At 45.3% G+C, this 22,374-nt stretch overlaps 1 protein-coding gene and 1 long non-coding RNA gene across 2 annotated transcripts in view; one reads left to right on the top strand and one right to left on the bottom strand.

Annotated features, from left to right (window-relative positions):
* The window catches only part of scfd2 (sec1 family domain containing 2), a 278,578-nt gene that overhangs the window by 95,628 nt on the left and 160,576 nt on the right, over positions 1-22,374 (top strand). The window lies entirely within an intron of this gene.
* On the bottom strand, positions 480-8,249 carry LOC144496570 (uncharacterized). Its single transcript, XR_013498417.1, has 3 exons — positions 8,223-8,249; positions 6,652-6,753; positions 480-612 (listed from the first exon to the last, which is right to left on the bottom strand). It is a non-coding gene; the product is annotated as an uncharacterized LOC144496570 (long non-coding RNA).

Below are 22,374 nucleotides of genomic sequence, written 5' to 3'. Positions count from 1 at the left end.
TTTTTGCGTTCCTTGATTATTTAATTTTAATAGTTCCTTTTTGTTTTCCCAATTCTTTTCCAATTTCTTTTCTAATCACTTTATGTTTTCTTTAGTCTGTGCCTTTTCCTTTAGGGTTAGTTTTAGCCTTTATTTTGTTATTCATAGGAAGAGCAGAAGAAATAGGAGCAGGAGTAGGCAATTCGACTCTTAAAGCCTACTTTGCTGTTTAATAAGATCCTGGTTAACCGCCTACTTCAACTCCATCTTACTGCACAATCCCCATATCCCTTCATTCCATTGGTATCCAAAAATCTTTTGATTTCTGTTTCGAGTCTACTTGATAGCTGAGCATTCACTGCTCTCTGAGGTGGAAAATTCCAAAGATTCAGAAACCTCTGACTGAAGAAGTTTCTCCTCGCCTCAATTCTAAATGGCTGAACCCTTATTTTGAAACTGTGATCCATGGTTTTAAACCCCACAGCCAGATTTATACATGGGTCGAGTTGGTGCGTGGGCCCAGCTGGAACATGTGTGAAATCACGCGAAAAGACTCCGGGCGTGCGTCTAGATGTCATCGTGCTCATGCGCAGCATTACAGTCAGCGGGTGCACACCGGACTCAGAAGCTCATCTGCTGACAATTAAAAGAGCAATTAAGCCATTTAAGGAGGCAATTAGTGTAGACATATTTTGCAGCATTTCTTTGAGCTCATTTCATTTATACGGTGCTGCAGTTCCACTGCAGTCATCAGCCTTCAGGGAGCTTGCTGGAAACATCCACCCTCACTTCACTCAGCACCTGCCCCAAAAGCACTCAGCTTTGGTAAATGTAGATTTTAGCCTGGCCGTCAGTGGCCAGTCAGCGTGAAATAGTGATTGGGGTCCAATTGTGGCCATTTACTTCAGGGCCCAACGAGCACAAGATTCAGGCCTACAGATAGTGGAAACAACCTCCCAACATCTACCCTGTCAAGCCCTTAAGAATTTTGTATGTTTCAATGAGATCACCTCTCATTCTTCTGAACTCTGATGAACATAGGCCTAGTGAATCTTTACACTTTGTCCAAGGTAAGTATGTCCTTCCTTGGTTAAGGAGACCAAAGCTGCACACAGTATTCTAGATGTGGTCTCACCAAGGCCCCATATAATTCCAAGAAGATGACTTTGCCCTTACATTCCATTCCTTTGTTAATAAATGCTAGCATACCATTTGCTTTCCTAATTGCTTGCTGTGCCACATGTTGCCTTCCTGTGACTTGTCTATATTAGCTTTCTGTGATTTGTGTACAAGGAGACCCAGGTCCCATTGAATGTAAATGTTCCCCAGGCTCTTACCATTTAAAAAAAAATGCTTTTCTATCTTTCCCAACACAGTATTCCATAGCATTCTCCATCTGCCACATTCTTGCCCACTTCTTTAACCTGTCTATATCTGTTTGTGTTGCCTCACAATTTATTTCCTTGCCTATCTTTGTATCGGCAGCAAGTTTGGACAAATTACATGGAAACAAAGTAAATACATTAATTTAAGTCATTGATATTGTTTGTAAAGCTAAAACCAAAGCACTGGCTTTGTGGTACCCCAATAGTTACAGTCAAACAACCTGAAAATGCCCCAATTATTCCTGCCCGGTTTTCTGTCCATTTATTAATTTTCAATCCATGCTAATATATAACCTAATTTTGTGTAATCTTTTATGTGGACTTTAATGAATGCTTTCTGAAAATCCAATTACCCTGTATCCACTAGTTCCTTCACTAGCCACAACCCCAAGAAATTCTAATAATTGGGCAAACATAATTTCCCTTTCATAATACAATTGGGCTGAGTTCAAAAGGATTTATGATTTTCTAATTGCCCAATGATCACATCCCTAATAATCAATTCCAAAATTTCCCCATAAACTTTATCAGACCAACTGAATTATAATTTCCTGTTTTTTTCTTTCCTCTTGAATAGCTTGGTCCAATCAGCAAGGATCATTCTTGGCTCGTGTCAATTTTGTAAGATCAGATCATCAGGTTCGGGTGATTAGTCGGCTATTACCGCAATTAATTACTCCAGTATTATTCCTTTACTAATACCAATTTATTTTATGTTCCTCATTCTCAGTAGACCCTTGGTTTCCCAATATTTCTACAAAGAATGTGCCACTTCTCCTATAAAATTCCATTATTGCTTCTGCCATTTCTGTATTCTCCATTAAAACTTCTTTTGTCTCTGCCTCTGTGGAATCCACATTTACATTCGCTGCTCTCTTCCCTTTTATATATGCTATAGAAGATTTTAATGTTTTTATTTTTATTGGCAAGTTTAGTTTTTTTTTTAAGAGGAATGTGTTTTTCATGAAGTTTATTGATCACAGTTTTGGATATTTCCCATTGCTGTTCTAGCTGTTGCCAGTTTTTTTTCTAGTTTGTCTTCTCTGGTTCTGTTGTCATCACCTCAAAGTTAGCTTTGTTTCTAATCTATTATTTTGATTTTTGACTTAAGCTTTTCTTAGTCATTATTTTAAATAATGTGTGATGTTACGAGCACTTCTCTTGCTCTTCTCCTGTGCCTACTTCTTTTATCTGCTTTGAATCATTCGAATCATAAGAACTAAGAGTAGGAATAGTAATTCAACCCCTCGAGCCGGCTCCACCATTTAACATGATCATGGTTGATCTCATCTTGGCCTCAACTCCATTTTCCTGCCCATTCACCATGGCGCTTCAAACCCTTACTAATTAAAAAATCTGTCCACCGTTTCCTTAAATTTACTCAAAGTCCTGGCCGGCATCCACCATGCTCTGGGGTAGTGAATTCGATGGTAGTCATGATGTGGAGATGCCGGCGTTGGACTGGGGTAAGCACAGTAAGAAGTCTCACAACACCAGGTTAAAGTCCAACAGGTTTATTTGGTAGCAAATACCATAAGCTTTCGGAGCGTGCTGCTCCTTCGTCAGATGGAGTGGTTATCTGTTCTCCAACAGTGCACAGACACAGAAATCAAGTTACAGAATACTAATTAGAATGCAAATCTCTACAGCCAGCCAGGTCTTAAAAGGTACAGATAATGTGGGTGGAGGGAACATTAAACACAGGTTAAAGAGATGTGTATTGTCTCCAGACAGAACAGCTAGTGAGATTATGCAAGATCAGGGGGAAAGCTGTGGGGGTTACTGATAATGTGACATAAATCCAACATCCCGGTTTAGGCCGCCCTCATGTGTGCGGAACTTGGCTATCAGTTTCTGCTCAGCGACTCTGCGCTGTCGTGTGTCGTGAAGGCCGCCTTGGGGAACGCTTACCTGAAGATCCAAGGCTGAATGCCCGTGACTGCTGAAGTGCTCCCCCACAGGAAGAGAACAGTCTTGCCTGGTGATTGTCGAGCGGTGTTCATTCATCCGTTGTCGTAGCGTCTGCATGGTTTCCCCAATGTACCATGCCTCGGGACATCCTTTCCTGCAGCGTATCAGGTAGACAACGTTGGCCGAGTTGCAAGAGTATGTACCGTGTACCTGGTAGATGGTGTTCTCACGTGAGATGATGGCATCCGTGTCGATGATCCGGCACGTCTTGCAGAGGTTGCTGTGGCAGGGTTGTGTGGTGTCGTGGTCAGTGTTCTCCTGAAGGCTGGGTAGTTTGCTGCGGACAATGGTCTGTTTGAGGTTGCGTGGTTGTTTGAAGGCAAGAAGTGGGGGTGTGGGGATGGCCTTGGCAAGATGTTCGTCTTCATCAATGACATGTTGAAGACTCCGGAGGAGATGCCGTAGCTTCTCCGCTCCGGATAGCCCACGGATAACCTCCGCAAGCCCACGGATAACCTCATGATGTTCCACTTCTCCAGCTTCCACCCTAAACACGTAAAAGAAGCCATCCCCTACGGACAAGCCCTCCGAATACACAGGATCTGCTCGGATGGGGAGGATCGCAACAGACACCTCCAGACGCTGAAAGATGCCCTCATAAGAACAGGATATAGCGCTCGACTCATCGATCAACAGTTCCGACGTGCCACAGCGAAAAACCGCACCGACCTCCTCAGAAGACAAACACGGGACACGGTGGACAGAGTACCCTTCGTCGTCCAGTACTTCCCCGGAGCGGAGAAGCTACGGCATCTCCTCCGGAGCCTTCAACATGTCATTGATGAAGACGAACATCTCGCCAAGGCCATCCCCACACCCCCACTTCTTGCCTTCAAACAACCACACAACCTCAAACAGACCATTGTCCGCAGCAAACTACCCAGCCTTCAGGAGAACACTGACCACGACACCACACAACCCTGCCACAGCAACCTCTGCAAGACGTGCCGGATCATCGACACGGATGCCATCATCTCACATGAGAACACCATCTACCAGGTACACGGTACATACTCTTGCAACTCGGCCAACGTTGTCTACCTGATACGCTGCAGGAAAGGATGTCCCAAGGCATGGTACATTGGGGAAACCATGCAGACGCTACGACAACGGATGAATGAACACCGCTCGAAGATCACCAGGCAAGACTGTTCTCTTCCTGTGGGGGAGCACTTCAGCAGTCACGGGCATTCAGCCTTGGATCTTCAGGTAAGCGCTCTCCAAGGCGGCCTTCACGACACACGACAGCGCAGAGTCGCTGAGCAGAAACTGATAGCCAAGTTCCGCACACATGAGGACGGCCTAAACCGGGATGTTGGATTTATGTCACATTATCAGTAACCCCCACAGCTTTCCCCCTGATCTTGCATAATCTCACTAGCTGTTCTGTCTGGAGACAATACACATCTCTTTAACCTGTGTTTAATGTTCCCTCCACCCACATTATCTGTACCTTTTAAGACCTGGCTGGCTGTAGAGATTTGCATTCTAATTAGTATTCTGTAACTAGATTTCTGTGTCTGTGCACTGTTGGAGAACAGATAACCACTCCATCTAACGAAGGAGCAGCGCTCCGAAAGCTTATGGTATTTGCTACCAAATAAACCTGTTGGACTTTAACCTGGTGTTGTGAGACTTCTTACTGTAGTGAATTCCACAGAGTCATGACCCTGTGAGAGAAGTAATTTCTCCTCATCTCTGTTTTAAATCTGCTACCCTTTATCCTAAAACTATGACGTCTTGTTTTAGATTGTGCTACAAGTGGAAACATCCTCTCCACATCTAAAATAGTTCATTTTAACATTAGATCCAAAAGTGGTTCTCTTGTTAAGATTTCTTATGTTTTGGGTAAGACATGAGTCCTGAACAGAGGATAAAAGTTCCATTCCCCCCTCATTTCCCTATCACATTTTGCCATTTTATTTGCCATTCCAGTTGAAATCTTCTGCAATTGTCATTCAATATGTTAACTCATTTTTTGTATTTGTCTACATACTTTTTCATCTATTTCCTTTCCATCAATAGGTTGCTTGTGGGGTACCCCTGTTAATGTGCTCAATCCTTTCTCATCTTTGGTCTCAATCCTTATGCAATCTGTTTGTACTTTAATTATGGCCTCTTCTATCCAATATGTTGTCTCAAGTTAGTACAAGAACCCTCCTACATCTCTCCCCCACCCCCACCACCACCTCCCAACACCTTCCATCCCTAAATATGTTACATCCTGCAATATTGAAGTGCCAGGCCTGATATTTATCTGCCCAAATTTCAGTTATTCCTACTCCATCTGGCTGCTGGCTATGAATTATTACCATTATTTTGTAATTTACAAAGATATGTTTAATGACTTGTAAATTTTGTGATATTTTTAAAAGTTTCTTATTATCATAGAGGTCATGGAGTCATAGAGGTTTACAACATGGAAACAGGCCCTTCGGCCCAATTTGTCCATGCCGCCCTTTTTTTTTTAAAAACCCTAAGCTAATCCCAATTGCCCGCATTTGGCCCATTTCCCTCTATGCCCATCGTATCCATGTAACTATCTAAATGCTTTTTAAAAGATAAAATTGTACCCGCCTCTACTACTACCTCTGGCAGCTTGTTCCAGACACTCACCACCCTCTGTGTGGAAAAATTGAACCTCTGGACACTTTTGTATCTCTCCCCTCTCACCTTAAACCTATGCCCTCTAGTTTTAGACTCCCCTACCTTTGGGAAAAGATATTGACTATCTACCTTGTCTATGCCCCTCATTATTTTATAGACCTCTATAAGGTCACCCCTCAGTCTCCTACGCTCCAGAGAAAAAAGTCCCAGTCTATTCAGCCTCTCCTTATAATCATAGAAATCATAGAAACCCTACAGTGCAGAAGGAGGCCATTCGGCCCATCGAGTCCGCACCGACCACAATCCCACCCAGGCCCTACCCCCACACACTTACCCACTAATCCCTCTAACCTACGCATCCCAGGACTCTAAGGGGCAATTTTTAACCTGGCCAATCAACCTAACCCGCACATCTTTGGACTGTGGGAGGAAACCGGAGCACCCGGAGTAAACCCACCCAGACACGAGGAGAATGTGCAAACTCCACACAGACAGTGATCCGAGCTGGGAATCGAACCCGGGACCCTGGAGCTGTGAAGCAGCAGTGCTAACCACTGTGCTACCGTGCCGCCCCTAACTCAAAGCATAACTCAAAGCATCAAGTCCCGGTAGCATGCTAGTAAATCTTTTGCACTCTTTCTAGTTTAGTAATATCCTTTCTATAATAGGGTGACCAGAATTGCACACAGTATTCCAAGTGTGGCCTTACCAATGTCTTTTACAACTTCAACAAGACATCCTAACTCCTGTATTCAATGTTCTGACCAATGAAACCAAGCATGCCGAATGCCTTCTTCACCACTCTGTCCACCTGGTAGCAGAAAAAAAAGGTCTGCATCAGAATCTCTCTCCACTAATGTTAGATTTTATTGACTGCTGCAACTATACATGCTTTCTTTGCTGTTTTCCTATTTCCGTAATGATTCCTTATCAGTAGTTTATCTACCCACTTCCCATGGACTGTGAGACTCATATCTGCTTAATTCTGGTTTGTTACTATTACATGAATGCAATGAACGAACAAAGAACAGCACAGCACAGAAACAGGCCCTTCAACCCACCAAGTCTGAGCCGACACAAGCCTCTCTAATCTAATATTTTCTTGCCTCTACGTGGTCCATATCCCTCCATTCTCTGCCTATTCATGTATCCATCCAGATGCCTCTTGAATGTTGTTATAGAATCTGCTTCCACCACCATCTCCGGCAGCACGTTCCAGGCATTCACCACCCTCTGTGTGAAAAACTTGCTCCTTGCATCTCTTTTAAACATTTCCCCTCCCACTTTCAATCTATGCCCCTGAGTAATTGACCCTTCGACCCTGGGAAAAAGGCTCTGACTACCCACTCTATCCAAGCCTGTCATAATCTTGTAATCCTCTATCAGGTCCCCCCTCATCCTCCGACGCTCCAATGAAAACAGTCCCAATTTGTTCAACCTTTCTTCATAATCCATATCCTCCAAACCAGATAACATCCTGGTAAATCTCTTCTGCGCCCTTCCCAGTGCATCAATATCTTTCTGGTAGTGTGGCGACCAGAATTGTACACCATACTCTAAATGCGGCCTAACCAAAATCTTATACAGCTGCAGCATGATTTTCCAATTCCCAGACTCAATGACCTGACCGATGAAGGCCAGCATGCAATGCACTTTCTTGACCACCTTGTCTAACTGAGTTGCCACCTTCAAGAAACTGTGGATCCGCACACCTCAATCCCTCTGTACGCTAATATTTCTAAGAGCTCTACCATTTACTGTATACTTTCCTTCTGCAGTAGACCTTACAGATCGCATCACCTCGCATTTGTCCGGGATAAATTCCCATCTGCCATCTTTCGGCCCAGGTCTCTAGCCGATTTATATCCTGCTGTAACCTCTGATAATCCTCCTCACTATCCGCCACTTCCCCAATTTTTGTATCATCTGCAAATTTACTAATCAGGCCACCTACATTTTCCTCCAAATCATTTATAAATATATAAATTACAAACAACAGAGGTCCCATCACTGATCCTTGTAGAACACCGCTTGTCACAGACCTCCAGTTAGAAAAGTACCCTTCCACTGCTACTCTCTGCTTTCTATGCCCAATAAGCAGTCTCTCAACACCAGGTTAAAGTCCAACAGGTTTATTTGGTAGCACAAGCCACAAGCTTTCGGAGCGCTGCTCCTTCATCAGGTGAGTGGGAATTGTGTTCACAAACAGGGCATATAAAGACACAAATTCAATTTACAAGATTTGCCCAAGGAAGTTTTGTATCCCTCTTACCAGCTCACCTCAGATCCCATGTCTGTATCAGCCTGCCACGAGGAACCTTATCGAAGGCTTTACTAAAGTCCTTGTATATAACATCCACTGCCCTGCCCTGGTCAATTTTTCTTATCACTTCCTCAAAGAACTCAATCAAGTTCATGAGACACGACCTCGCCTTTACAAAACCATGCTGCCTATCGCTGATAAGCCTATTTCTCATTTTTGCAAAATTATTTCTCCATTTTTATTGTGGCAGCAGATTCTACAGGAACTGAACTTGAACTGCTTAAATTTATTTAATTTATAATTTTCATGCAGGTCTGGCAGCATCAGTGGAGAGAGAAACAGAGTTAGCATTTTAAATCCAATATGACTTCTTCAGAGCTGAAGAGAGGTGGAAACATGATGGATTTTATGCTGTTGAGAGGAGGGGATGGAGCAGGTTGAGCAATATAGAGGTCAGGGTTAGGTTGGAGCTCAGGAGGAAATACATAACAAAGATGTTATGGAGACAAGACAAAGGGAGAGGTAATAGCAGAATAAGGCCAGCATTGAAAGCAAAAAATGAGAGCAAGTTACAGAACGGCATGGGGGTTGGAAAAAATCAAAACAGGGGATACAGTTCATGGTATGAAATTGTTGAACTCGATTTTAAATCCAGAAGGCTGTAAAATGTTTAATTGAAAGATGAGGTGCTGTTCCTCAAGTTTACATTGGGCTCCAGTGGAACATTGTAGTGGGCTGAGGACGGAAATGTGAGTGTGAGAGCATGATAGTGAATTGAAATGGCAAGCGACAGGCTTGCTGAAAATTTTCAGTGGCTTTTCCCCTACTCCGCACACCACTGTGTCCGAAATGGTTGTTGTTTTAGGTCAATAGTTGAGATGCTCTGATGTTGAGAGCTTTTCGAATATCAGATAGCCAGTTGGGTTCTTTCAGGATCTAATGTCTCTTTGGGTATGCGGTGTTATTGTGTGCAAAAAAGAACATTACGCTATTTAATGCCAGCAGCATTTCTGAGGATGCAATCATTGCACACACATTTGTACATGATTGTTATTTAAAGAAAGCCAGTTTTGCAACCTATTGCTATGAAACATTCATTGCTGCAAGATGATGATATCCTCCACAGTTCAGTATTGAGAAAAATATTTCTTGCAATTCAGTGTGGATCCGATGGAAATATAGGCCTTCTGAATCTGAGAAGTTGCTTTTACCAGTGATGTTATTTTGTTAACTCCCCTTCCCCCATCCCCACCTCCAATCTGTTCTCTATTACAAAATTAATTATTGAGCTCTGCAAAGAGCCTGTAACATGCCCTTGATGTGTGGTTAATGCAAAGACCATCCTGATTGGCTGCAAAGATCACATCTCTGACATTTGACAGGAAATGGCTGCACAAGAAAAAAATTAAAACAACTTCAGCAGCAGTAATGAGAGATTCCTTGGAAAAGACCTGGGGCACTGTTGAAAGCTCTGACCTGAACAGTTCATGCTAACTTTTTTGTGATTGCTTACATAATCTGTCAAATGTTACATTTGAATTCCATTATTTGCTGAAATATGAAATGTGTTTAGTATTTATTGCTTAGCAATAAATATACCCTTTTTGTGGGCATGAATTGTAGTTTTTGTTCAGCTTCATGTGTTATAAATGTATTCTTTCTTTTAAAAAAAAATCAGTTGTACAGGTTCAGAATGCTAGTAATCCTGTATGCTTTTCTTAATGAGACTACAAGTACAGGGCTCCGTATCTGGGAATCTCAGGACTGGATGTGTGCCGCGTTTGGAGATTTTACGGATTTAGGGTCCTCGGCCTAGCTTGCACTTACAACAGATAAAATAAAGTATGAAAACTAAAGAATCAAGGGGTTTGATTCAAGTTGCTGCCTCAGGCACCAGCTTCGAATGTAGCTGGTTTTTGGGTCCTCTTGGATTTTGGAATTGTGGTGAACCATCGTTGGTTACCACTGTGGGGTTATGCCAATGTTACTGTTGGGTTAGGGGGTTGCCACTGTGGGGGTTGTTATAATGTTGTTGGGTTAGGGTGTTTACACTGTGGGATTAATATACCTGTGGTGGATGTTGTTATGGCACATCCCGGTCGGGCCCCGCCTCCTGGGGAGAGGTATAAGACCCTCTGCTCAGGCGGGACCCCTCCAGTCTGGATTGGTGTACTCGTGTTAGATAGTTCCATTGTTTGTCAATAAAAGCCTTCAATCGCTGAAGCCTTGTACCTCGTGCTTGATTGTCGCGCATCAATTTTATTGACAAACACAAAACTCTCGACAGTAAAGAGAGTATGGAGCAAATGCTGAAACCAGAGCGTCTGACGCTGGACCCACGTGCGGTCGGTGCCTCTAACACCTTCGACCACTGGTTGAAGTGTTTCGAGGACTACCTGGCGGCCTCTGCAGCAGTTACTACGGACGACGACAAACTCCAGGTCCTCCACGCGAGGGTAAGCGACACGGTCTATCTTGCGATTCGTGCGGCCACCACTTACCCGAGGGCCATCGAGCTCTTGAAGAAACGATACACGAGACCACCCAACGAGATTCACGCTCGTTACCTCCTCGCTACACGACATCGGCAGTCGGGCGAAACCATGGAGGACTACGCCAATGAGCTCTTGCAGCTTGCCAGGGGCTGCGACTGCAAAGCTGTGTCGGCCGAGCAGTATATGTACGACCTCACCCGAGATGCGTTCGTAGCAGGGGTAGGGTCCTCGTACATCCGGCTTAAGCTATTGGAGAAAGGGAACCTCAACTTGACCCAAGCGATGGAGATGGCTGAGATGCTGGAGGCAGCGTCGAAAAGCTTGGCTCTGTACCCCGAAGACCACGTGGAGACAACGTGGCAGGAGCAAGCACAAATCCCTCCTCGCCCCACGGGCTCGCGCTCCCATATCGACCCGACGACGGCGGCAGCTCCAGGCGGCCAGCGATGCTATTTTTGCGGAGGAGCCAAGCATCCACGGCAACAGTGTCCAGCAAAAACGGCAATCTGCAGTCAGTGCAGTAAAAAAGGGCACTATGCTAAAGCCTGCAGGTCGAAGCCCAAGAACGGCAGTGCAGCCTGTGACCCTCCAGAGCGGAGACAATCTCCTTCAGCGTCGCAGTACCCGCGAGGCCCGACCACGTGCGAATCCAGGACGGCGCCATCGTGGCTGACGGAGGAGGAGGATGACCACCAGGAGTCGCTACACTTGGCGCCCTCACCCACGTGCGATTCATGGGGGCGGCCATCATGGTCGACGACGACCAGGAGCGACCAGCAGGGGTCCTCAGTATCAACCTCGGCTGCATGCAGTGACGCCCTGGGGCCAACGGTGGCGTCGATCTCTCTGGACCAGACAAAGCATCACAGGCTTGACTGTTCGATGATGAACATCAAGGTAAATGGTCGTACTGTTTATTGTCTGTTTGACAGTGGGAGCACCGAGAGTTTTATTCACCCTGACACTGCAAAAAGGTGTGGACTCCGGGTTCTACCTGCCAAACAGACAATTTCTATGGCATCACGGTCCCGGTCTGTACCGATCCAAGGACGTTGTATGGTAACCCTTGAGGTGCAGGGCACAATTTACGAGCGATACAGGCTCCTTGTGTTGCCGCACCTTTGCGCGCCAATTCTCCTCGGACTAAACTTTATGGTCCACATGAAGAGTGTGATCCTACAGTACGGTGGGCCACTCCCTTCACTAGCAGTAGGGAATCAGCCGCAGCCTCCAAATTGCCCAAAGCGCCCCGCATGCAATCTTTCCACACTAAAGATCACCACACCTTCTTTATTTAAGAATCTGGTACCAGGCTGCAAGCCCATCGCTACTAAAAGTAGGCGTTACAGCGCTGAAGACCGGATCTTTATCAGATCTGAGGTTCAGCGGCTCCTCAAAGAAGGGATCATACAGCCCAGTGCTAGTCCGTGGAGAGCGCAGGTCGTGGTGGTTAAAAGCGGGAACAAACCCCGGATGGTCATCGACTACAGTCAGACCATTAACCGTTATACCAGCTGGATGCGTATCCTCTCCCGCGCATATCTGATATGGTCAATCAGATTGCGCAGTACCGGGTGTTCTCCACCATAGACCTTAAGTCTGCCTACCACCAACTCCCCATCCGCCCAGAGGACCGACAATACACGGCTTTTGAGGCGGATGGTCGTCTATATCAGTTTCTTAGGGTTCCATTTGGTGTCACCAATGGGGTCTCGGTCTTCCAGCGTGCTATGGACCGAATGGTGGACCAGAACGGGTTGCGGGCTACCTTCCCGTACTTGGATAACGTCACCATCTGCGGCCATGACCAGCAGGACCATGACACGAATCTCCAGAACTTTCTGCGCACTGCATCTCGCCTGAATCTGACCTATAACAGGGAGAAGTGTGTATTCCGTACGCGCAGGTTAGCTATCCTTGGATACGTGGTGGAAAACGGGGTCATCGGCCCTGATCCAGACCGTATGCGCCCCCTTACTGAACTTCCCTTGCCCGCTAGCACAAAAGCACTGAGGAGATGCCTCGGCTTCTTTTCTTATTATGCGCAGTGGGTCCCCAACTACGCGGACAAAGCCCGTCCGCTCATCAAGTCCACGACCTTCCCACTCACGCCGGAGGCCCAATTGGCCTTCAAGGCTTTGAAAAGCGACATTGCGAAAGCCACGATGCACGCGGTGGATGAATCCATCCCTTTTCAGGTGGAAAGAACATAAGAACATAAGAAATAGGAGCAGGAGTAGGCCATCTAGCCCCTCGAGCCTGCCCCGCCATTCAATAAGATCATGGCTGATCTGACGTGGATCAGTACCACTTACCCGCCTGATCCCCATAACCCTTAATTCCCTTACCGATCAGGAATCCATCCATCCGCGCTTTAAACATATTCAGCGAGGTAGCCTCCACCACCTCAGTGGGCAGAGAATTCCAGAGATTCACCACCCTCTGGGAGAAGAAGTTCCTCCTCAACTCTGTCTTAAACCGACCCCCCTTTATTTTGAGGCTATGTCCTCTAGTTTTAACTTCCTTACTAAGTGGAAAGAATCTCTCCGCCTCCACCCTATCCAGCCCCCGCATTATCTTATAAGTCTCCATAAGATCCCCCCTCATCCTTCTAAACTCCAACGAGTACAAACCCAATCTCCTCAGCCTCTCCTCATAATCCAAACCCCTCATCTCCGGTATCAACCTGGTGAACCTTCTCTGCACTCCCTCCAATGCCAATATATCCTTCCTCATATAAGGGGACCAATACTGCACACAGTATTCCAGCTGCGGCCTCACCAATGCCCTGTACAGGTGCATCAAGACATCCCTGCTTTTATATTCTATCCCCTTCGCAATATAGGCCAACATCCCATTTGCCTTCTTGATCACCTGTTGTACCTGCAGACTGGGCTTTTGCGTCTCATGCACAAGGACCCCCAGGTCCCTTTGCACGGTAGCATGTTTTAATTTGTTTCCATTGAGATAGTAATCCCATTTGTTATTATTTCCTCCAAAGTGTATAACCTCGCATTTCTCAACGTTATACTCCATTTGCCATATCCTCGCCCACTCACTCAGCCTGTCCAAATCTCTCTGCAGATCTTCTCCGTCCTCCACACGATTCACTTTTCCACTTATCTTTGTGTCGTCTGCAAACTTCGTTACCCTACACTCCGTCCCCTCCTCCAGATCATCTATATAAATGGTAAACAGTTGCGGCCCGAGTACCGATCCCTGCGGCACGCCACTAGTTACCTTCCTCCAACCGGAAAAACACCCATTTATTCCGACTCTTTGCTTCCTGTCGGATAGCCAGTCCCCAATCCACTTTAACACACTACCCCCAACTCCGTGTGCCCTAATCATCTTCAGCAGCCTTTTATGGGGCACCTTATCAAACGCCTTTTGGAAATCCAAAAACACCGCATCCACCGGTTCTCCTCCATCAACCGCCCTAGTCACATCTTCATAAATCTCCAACATGTTCGTCAAGCACGACTTTCCCCTCATGAATCCATGCTGCGTCTGATTGATCGAACCATTTCTATCCAGATGCCCTGCTATCTCCTCTTTAATAATGGATTCCAGCATTTTCCCTACTACAGACGTTAAGCTGACCGGCCTATAGTTACCCGCCTTTTGTCTCCTTCCTTTTTTAAACAGCGGCGTAACATTAGCCGTTTTCCAATCAACCGGCACTACCCCAGAATGCAACGAGTTTTGATAAATAATCACTAACGCATCCACTATTACCTCTGACATTTCTTTCAATACCCTGGGATGCATTCCATCCGGACCCGGGGACTTGTCCACCTTCAGTCCCATTAGTCTACCCAGCACTGCCTCTCTGGTAACATTAATCGTATTAAGTATTTCTCCTGCTGCCAACCCTCTATCGTTAATATTTGGCAAACTATTTGTGTCCTCCACCGTGAAGACCGACACAAAAAACTTATTTAAAGACTCAGCCATATCCTCATTTCCCACTATTAACTCCCCCCTCTCCCACTATTAACTCCTGGTTTAGTGTGGCGGCCAGGGCGAAATCCGAAGCATTGGATTTCGCCCTGGCCGCCACACTAAACCAGGCAGGCAGGCCCGTCGCGTTTTTTTCCCGCACCCTTCAAGGTCCCGAAATTCGGCATTCAGTGGTGGAGAAGAAGGCTCAGGCCATTGTGGAGGCCGTCAGACACTGGCGCCATTACCTGGCGGGGAAGCGGTTCACCCTGATCACGGATCAACGATCCGTGGCGTTTATGTTCAGTAATACGCAGAGGGGCAAGATCAAGAATGATAAGATCTTGCGGTGGAGAATTGAGCTCTCCACCTATAATTACGATATTAGGTATCGTCCAGGGAAGCTCAATGAGCCCTCGAATGCCCTCTCGCGCGGAACATGCGCCATCATGCAGGAGGACCGCTTGAAGGCCCTCCACAATGACCTGTGCCATCCTGGAGTCACTCGGCTCTACCACTTCATAAAAGCCCGCAACCTGCCCTACTCGGTGGAGGATGTCAGGTCAGTAACGAGAAGCTGTCGGATTTGCGCGGAATGCAAACCGCACTTTTATCGACCGGACCGGGCACAATTGGTCAAGGCCACTCGCCCCTTCGAGAGGCTGAGTGTGGATTTTAAGGGCCCCCTTCCCTCAACGGACCGGAATGTCTATTTTCTCAATATCATAGATGAATACTCCCGGTTCCCGTTTGTTGTCCCCTGTGCGGACACGTCGACTACCACAGTGATTAAGGCATTCAGTGATCTTTTTACCCTGTTCGGGTACCCCTGCTACATACATAGCGACAGGGGCTCGTCGTTCATGAGTAACGACTTGAGGCAATTCCTGCTCTCATACGGGATTGCCTCTAGTAGAACCACGAGCTACAACCCTCGGGGTAACGGACAGGTGGAGAGGGAGAATGCTACAGTCTGGAAGGCTGTCCTATTGGCGCTGAAGTCCAGGGGCCTTCCAGTCTCCCGTTGGCAGGAGGTCCTTCCAAATGCGCTTCATTCCATTCGCTCCCTCCTGTGTACGGCAACCAATGTTACTCCCCACGAGAGGATGTTCTCATTCCCTCGGAAGTCGTCCTCGGGGATCTCCTTACCAGCCTGGTTGACGTACCCAGGACCCGTCCTTCTGCGGCGACATGTGAGGGCCCGCAAGTCCGACCCCTTGGTCGAACCGGTCCAACTCCTCCACGCCAACCCTCAGTATGCCTATGTGGCATATCCTGACGGGCGAGAGGACACGGTCTCGATTCGAGACCTGGCGCCCGCAGGGGACGTAGAAACTCCTGTCGCTCCTATACCCCCTGTCACGAACCCCCTTTCACTTCTTTCTTCCCCAGACGTGGCGCGGTCAGCACCGGGACCAGTGCATAACAGTTATACTCCCATGTACAGCTTGCCTGAGACTCGGAGATCGGCGCCACCACAGAAGGTTCCAGGATCCCCTGCACCACCGCCTCACCAGGGTCAACCGGCCCGGGAGTCCTCGAGGGGACAGCCGGACGCTGTTTTGGAGAGAACGCCACCGCAAGCACCTGCTCCGGTGTCGCAACCGGTGTTGAGGAGATCACAGCGACGGTGCGGTCCTCCAGACCGTCTGGACTTGTGAATTTTGTATATATGTGACCTGTTTTCGCACCCCGCCGGCCTTTGTTTTTAAAGGAGGGGTGAATGTGTTGAACCATCGTTGGTTACCACTGTGGGGTTATGCCAATGTTACTGTTGGGTTAGGGGGTTGCCACTGTGGGGGTTGTTATAATGTTGTTGGGTTAGGGTGTTTATACTGTGGGATTAATATACCTGTGGTGGATGTTGTTATGGCACATCCCGGTCGGGCCCCGCCTCCTGGGGAGAGGTATAAGACCCTCTGCTCAGGCGGGACCCCTCCAGTCTGGATTGGTGTACTCGTGTTAGATAGTTCCATTGTTTGTCAATAAAAGCCTTCAATCGCTGAAGCCTTGTACCTCGTGCTTGATTGTCGCGCATCAGGAATGCCGAATAAGGGGCCGGCACCGCGGTATCTGTACTGAAGGCAAAACCCTGGATGCTGGAAATCTGAAATAAAAACAAAGCGCTGGAAAAGTCTGACAGCTTCTGTGGAGAAACAGTTAATGTTTTGAGTCGAATATGACTCTTCTTTGTAACTGAAGTTGGGAGAAATGTGAACAAAAGGAAGGATGCATTGGTTATAATCTTCCAAAATTCCTTAGATTCTGGAAAGATCCAAGCAGACTGAAAATAGCAAATGTAACAGAAAGCAGGGAACCATAAGACAGTTAGCCTAGCATAAGTCATGGGGATTTTGCTGGAATCCCATTAAAACTATTAAGGAGGTTATAGAAGGATACGGTCATAAAATCATAATACAGTCAGGCAGAGTCAACATGTACTGTGAAAAGGAAATTGTATTTAACCAATTTATTAGAGATCTTTGAGGAAGTAATCCACAGACCCAGGGTAATGCTCTGGTGACCTGAGTTCGAATCCCACCAAGGCAGATGGTGTAATTTGAATTCAATAAAAATTTGGAATTAAAAGTCTAATGATGACCATGAAACCATTGTTGATTGTTGTAAAAACCCATCTGGTTCACTAATGTCCTTTAGGGAAAGAAACCTGCCATCCTTGTCCCTCATACATTCCTCTAGTTTCTTCTTGAATGCATCCATGTTACGCACCTCGAATACTCCCTGCAAGTTCCACATACTAACTACTTTTTGGGGAAGAATTCTGCATTGAATTTACTAGTGACTAGCTTACCTTGATGTTAGAGAATTCGTTCTGGTCTTGTTTACAAGCAGGAACACTTTCTCTCTTAAACCTTATCAAATCTTTTCATAATCTTGAGGGTCTCCATCTTTCAGGGCCCGACTCAATCTTTCCTGACAGGTATAACCTCTCAGTTATACTTTGTCAGTGACTCTATCCCCAAACAATTTATAAAAGTACATTTAGATTTACACAGAAAATAATAACTTTACCACAATCCTTAGCTTGATACCTTTTTCCTTGAGACAGGCTCACCATTCAGATTTGGGCTGAAAAGTGGCAAATAACATTTACACCACAGAAGTCCACAAATGTGTAGATTAGGTGGATTAGCCATGGTAAATGTGGGATGTTACTCGGATAGGGCAGAGGGGAGGGTCTGAGTGGGATGCTCTTTCGGAGAGTCAATGCAGACTCTATGAGCTGAATGGCCTCCTTCTGCACTGTAAGGATTCTATGATTCAATATCAGGGTTAGACCTGAGAGAACAGAGTGTGACAAGTTCAGAGGAAGACTGGTTACAGTGAGTGAAGACAGTAGAGGCGTTAATATAGCCAATGTCACACCAACTGTTCTTACTGAAAAGATCAATAGCAGCAAGTAAGGTGCTAGATACTGGAAGTGGGTGAAAAGGTCTGCTGGTCAGAGGGAGGACTCCTGCCCAAGGAAGTGAGCACAGAGGAGAAGGCGACCAAAGAAGAGTAAAGACCAGCTCAAAATTCATTGAAGGTGTAATTTGGCATTCGCATTCACTAATGTGAAATTATTCCTCAAAAGGACTCCAGAATATCCCATTCTGTAATCTGACTAGTGTTCCTCTTCAAACTTCAGGTGTAAATGATGGCTGGAATGTAATCTAGTAGAATCCTTTTCTAATTTAAGAAGCATTTCTGTAGAGGTAGTTGAATTACCAAATAGCATAATTTGTCGTAAAGAATTCTGGGCAGAATTCTCCCATCGTGGGACTAAGTCACGTGATGGTGCAGCAACATGAAGTTTTTCTGCTGCAAAGGCCAGCAAAAAAGCATGCCAAATCTTTTGGCCCTGAACGAATATGGTTTTGCACCATATTCTGTGGTGGGACAGGCCCTGATGGCACGTAGTCTGTCATCCTGTCTCGGCATCAAATTGAAAAGATGCCCAACATCACTGACTCGTCAATGGGGATGAAGTAGAAATGGTCGAGAGCTTCAGGTTTTTAAGTGTCCAGATCACCAATAGCCTGTCCTGCCCCCCCCCCCCCCCCCCCCCTCCCATGTCGACACTATAGTTAAGAAAGCCCACCAACGCCTCTACTTTTTCAGAAGACTAAGGAAATTTGGCATGTTACTACAATTCTCGCCAACTTTACAGATGCACCATAGAAAGCATTCTTTATGGTTGTATCACAGCTTGGTATGGCTCCTGCTCTGTCCAAGACCGCAAGAAACTACAAAGGGACGTGAATGAAGCCCAACCCATCACTCAAACCAGCCTCCCATCTATTCACTCTGTCTACACTTCCCTCTGCCTTGGAAAAGCAGCCAGCACAATTAAGGACCCCATGCACCCGGATATACTCTCCACCTTCTTCTGTCGGGGAAAAAGATACAAAGGTCTGAGGTCAAGTACCAACCGACTCAAGAACAGCTTCTTCCCTGCTGCCATCAGACTTTTGAATGGACCTACCTCGCACTAAGTTGATCTTTCTCTACACCCTAGCTATGACTGTAAGACTACATTCTGCACTCTCTCCTTTCCTTCTCTATAAATGGTATGCTTTGTCTGTATAGCATGCAAGAAACAATACTTTTCACTGCATACTAATACATGTGACAATAATAAATCAAATCAAAATCACTATTGAAAAAGGAAATGGACCTCCTGAAAATGAAAATGGATCTCCAGGAATATTGAGGCTAGAAGATGAACCTCCTCCAGGCTGCTAAATCTGCAAGCTCTACCTGTAGATGCATCCCCCACACAGTGCTGTGGTGTTCTGGGGTCCACGGTTGCTGGGAGTCTCCATCATTAGCTCCAGAGGCAGCCTCAAACTTGTTCAGCTGAGTCCTGATGTCTGCACACCTCATTGTTCCAGATGGATTTCACATCGCCATGTTTTTCCCACTGCAAGACACAAATAAGCTTTGCTCCGGCCTCCAGTGGGTTTCCCGATCTGCCATGGCGGGCACCCAATGGAAGATCCCATGGAAAAGTCATGCCGTCCTAAAAATAATTTTTGGGCTTCCCACCAAATTCCATCCCCCACCCCCCCAGCTGCCTGCCATAGGAGAATTCCATCCTATGTGTGTGAAGAATTTATCAGAAGTAATTATAAATGATAACTGCATTAGCGAAACCTTCATTTGTTAAAATAATAATCATATCTTCAGCAGTGAACAAAATTAGTATCATTTGATAAATCATATATTCTTTTACATTTTACTTCACTAGAATTGAAGCAGTACTAAGTTCAATCTGCATTCTGCTGCTAATGTGTCTTTAGTTTGCCATTTGGATTATTTTTCAGATTTTTATTATTTCACTTTGTCCGTTGTGTTTGTGACTTTGGTGAAAAGACTGGTCAGTTCCCCATTTTATCCCCTGTAAAGCTCGCAACTTTTTCAAACCTCTTATATTCAAATGCAATTTTCTCACTCATTTAATCAGTTTCTGGTGCAAGAGACCAATTCTGGCAGAAAGGTGGACTTTCATTCTGATACGAGTAATGTTGCACATGCAAATTAGTGCTTTTAGTTGAAAATGACAAAGCTTTGGGTATACCAATAGGTCGCCTGCCAAGTATAAGTTTTCTTCTTTCTCTCTGGGAGGTAATTCCCTGGATTAATTGGGTACAAATACACTGAGACCACAGATGTTGCACTGAGTTTTGTGCTCCTAAATGAGAATTACTGATTGAAACTACATTGCAGTGCATGCTAACAGGCTGAAACACAATGCGTGGGATTAAAAATGATATCCTTAACTACAGCAGATAGTTTTTATGGTTTCTAAAATTATTTGAACATTGAAATTAAATTGTGAACATATTCTCTGCAGATCATTTTATGTGAATGTGCATGTTTTTCTGTGTGTGCATTTGTCATGCAGTAGATTGCCCGTAACATTGCTTCCAGTAAGATCGAAGGTATGCTGTTCTGTATTGACAGTCGTAATGTACAATTCAGTGCTTTATTACAATTAAAGCAAGTCCTTTGGTGTGGGGCAAAATTCAGTGACAAGTGCTACAATTTTTACCTGGAGCACAATCCTTCTCAGTCCCTTGACTCACCAATGTTTTAATTTTAACCAACAATGTACTGGCATTCTTCCTCTCTCAATGTGTCAAAGATTGAAGGACCTGTGAGTCACAGTAGTAGACGTTACACAATTGGTCACACAACATTTAATGGTAATTTAATCTAAGTACATGCGAGTTGTATACTTGCTAACCTCAATGGCTAGACCCAAGTTGAATGCCAAAATGATTTTTCATCAAGTGATACACAACAGGAAGTACATACAGACACTAGATGTATAGAGATGATAGGAAAACGTTTGTTGTACTATTTATGTTCCAAGAAAAATGCAGTGTTATAAGAACCAGAATATTATGCTGTGCAAAACACACCACTATTCTGTTGTTCAAGTGTAGGCATGTGACTTTTATGGATACAGTTTAATAAGGAAACACTATAGACTCAATTTTCACAGAGTTGTAGAGACTCTGTACTTTATCCAAAATTACACCAGAACTCCTTTTTAGTTTTTTTTTAAAAAGTAGATGTGATGCTCGAAAAAGGTCAATAAGGCCTATGAATCTGTCAAGTTATTTAAATCTTCTGTCTTTTAAATTTTGAAAGCAAACAGCTTGCCTGTGTCTCTGGGTGGAAAAAAAAATCAGTGCTTTGAGTTTCAATAGCTGCTTGTTGACATAACCCTTAGGGCTATAATTGTACCATTATTACTGCTTGACTGCTTTCATAATCTGTCAGTATCATAATGGAGGTAGGAGTTGCAAATTCACAGTTTGATTGACATTTCCAAGAGGTTATAGGGATGAGCTGTCTCTGATCTGGGGTTATGAATACAAGTTTTTTCCATAGGAGATTAAGTACTGACGGAATTTAAATGGATTGGGCTTTTATCAATGAGGTTTATTTAGTAGAAAAATCTGAATAGATGTTCAGAACTTTATTTCATCTCAGCATAGTTCCTAAGGTCTGCCCTAAGGTGGATACTGGGTGAGTTGTTATGAGTGTAAAGGGCGATGGACGGGTGCATGGGTTGGCACTAACTTGGCATAGGGATTATAAAGGGCTGTGGGAATGAGTGAAGGGGTACAGGTTGGCATGGAGGGTATAAGAGACCATTGGAGATAAGTGGGGAACATGAGTATTGGATAGAGGTATGAGGGGTACAGGGTCTTTTTTTACTCATTTACAGGATGTGGGTGTCATTGGGTAGGCCAGCAGTTATTGCCCATCCCTAGTTGCCCTTGAGAATGTAGCAGTGAGTTGTCTTCTTGAACCGCTTTAGTCCCTGAGGTGTGGTATACCCACAATGCTGTTAGGAGGGAATTCCAGGATTTTGAACCCACAGTGAAGGAACGGCGATACATTTCCAAGGGAGGATGGTGAGTGACTTGGAGAGGAACCTCCAGGTGGTGGTGTTCCCAAGTATCTGCTGCCCTTGTCCTTCTAGATGGTAGTGGGTTTGGAAGGTGCTGCCTAAGGAGCCTTGGTGAGTTCCTGCAGTGCATCATGTAGATGGTGTACACCACTGCCACTGTTCATCAGTGGTAGAAGGATTGACTATTTGTGGGAGAGGTATCTATCAAGCAGGCTGCTTTGTCCTGGATGATGACAAATTTCTTGAGTGCTGTTGAAGCTGCACTCACCCAGGCAGGTGGAGAGTATTCCATCACACTTC

This window comes from Mustelus asterias, chromosome 1 (genome assembly GCF_964213995.1).
Source record: "Mustelus asterias chromosome 1, sMusAst1.hap1.1, whole genome shotgun sequence".
Taxonomy (NCBI): Eukaryota; Metazoa; Chordata; class Chondrichthyes; order Carcharhiniformes; family Triakidae; genus Mustelus; species Mustelus asterias.
Note: the sequence above shows the minus strand (reverse complement) of the source record. Positions and strands in the feature narration are given on the sequence as shown.